The sequence below is a fragment of the Penaeus monodon genome, chromosome 21 (genome assembly GCF_015228065.2).
Source record: "Penaeus monodon isolate SGIC_2016 chromosome 21, NSTDA_Pmon_1, whole genome shotgun sequence".
Classification (NCBI taxonomy): domain Eukaryota; kingdom Metazoa; phylum Arthropoda; class Malacostraca; order Decapoda; family Penaeidae; genus Penaeus; species Penaeus monodon.
The window spans coordinates 45,321,359-45,322,997 of NC_051406.1; positions in this window are offsets into that span (position 1 = coordinate 45,321,359).

Below are 1,639 nucleotides of genomic sequence, written 5' to 3' on the forward strand. Positions count from 1 at the left end.
AATGCCTGACGGAGATTGGACTCTGATTCTGGGCGCCGATGTCTTTGCGATGACGTTCGCTCGGCCTTTGCTGTGATACGATCCCGACCGGATCGTAACCCTTGCGCCGAAACGTAAGAGTAATTTTTCTCTTCACCTACGATGTCCTGGAGAAGCCGGAGCTCCGAATTAGCAGCTAACATCCCTGCCGGCGATCGGCCTCGTAGTGTTGGGGTGAGTCCTCTTCAGCTTGACCTCGATCTCGTACCCAAAGATCACGGGGTCGATGGAGCAGCAGCAGCCGGCAAGAAGACAGCGAAAGGTCCCATGCCGAGAGCTGAGCGGCCTTCCTGCCTCCAGTGGTTTCCCATATGAGCGGCATGCGGAGTTTGCGGAAAAGGCGCTGCGGTTCCTGAAGGGAAGGAGGGAACCTAGGCGACGCTCCAAGGGCCGGAGGGAACCCAGGCGACGCTCCAAGGGCCTCGGTTTGGGCGGCCGTGAGCTTGGTGACAATGGAGCCCATGTCCTGATCACATGTTTATGCTTGCTTTTGTAGACGGTAATGCAGACTAATTATACAATTTATAAGAAAATGAAATGCTTGGCTACAGAGCAAACAATTTTACAGGTAAAGAATGGCGCATTTTCTGTACTAATTGTTTCGGGTTACATCACAAGTTGTCAACAAAAACTGCCAGAGCAGCAGCATCGGATCCTGAGATAAAGCAAAACGTTTAGAAAGGAAAGATTGAGAAATGAAATATTTAAATTGCTACTGAACAAGGCATCCCCATAACCAGACAAAAATCCTGGCAACCTGCGGATCCACATCGATTCCTCCTTCAAAGAATGCATAACCCACCTAGTCTGGAAGGACGGCGTAGGTGAGCCAGCCCTGCAGGATCTCTGGCAAATAGTCACCTTGGATACCTCATGAGCCAATCCCTCCGCCCGGCCAGCGATTCCGGACGCAGCCGCGATAAGCTGAAGGGCGGCTGTTGGCGTTCGCGAGGTTGCAAAGCCTGGTTCTTGCAGTCGGATCTGCAGTCAAAATTTTGCACGGACCTTCCTCTCGAGGGATTTATCTTTCCTCGAGACTTCTTGGTCCTCCACTTTTGTCACTGTGGATGTATTTTCGAGAGGATATCTGTAGGAAAGGATATCTTTATAATACTGATCCGATGTGTTTGTTTCACGATATCTTTTGTCTCCTTAACCGTTTGAACTGATCTGCCTTATGAGCAGTTATTTGCATGATGAAGTCCCTTTAAAGGGTCTTAGGTCTTCAAGCTGGCGATGAGTAGACTTGGTAGAATTATCCTAACACATCCTCACGCCTCCCCTTTTCACAATCTCACATCCCCACTCCTTAAGGCATCAGTTCTTCACACCCTCACTCTTCACTTCCTCACTTCCTCACAATACCCTCATATTACCTCTCACCCTGTCATCCGCACACCCTCCCCCACACCCAACCTCCTTTCCTCACTCCCTCACAATACTCTCATACTGCCTACGACCTTTCCCCATCCTCCGGCTCCCACGCACGACCATCAGCGCTTGTAATCTTATTTAATTCATGGACTGTACTTAAGAGTGGTGTTCATTCTACCGTAATTGTAACACATAAACGGAAAATAAAGATCACAAGAAAATCAGT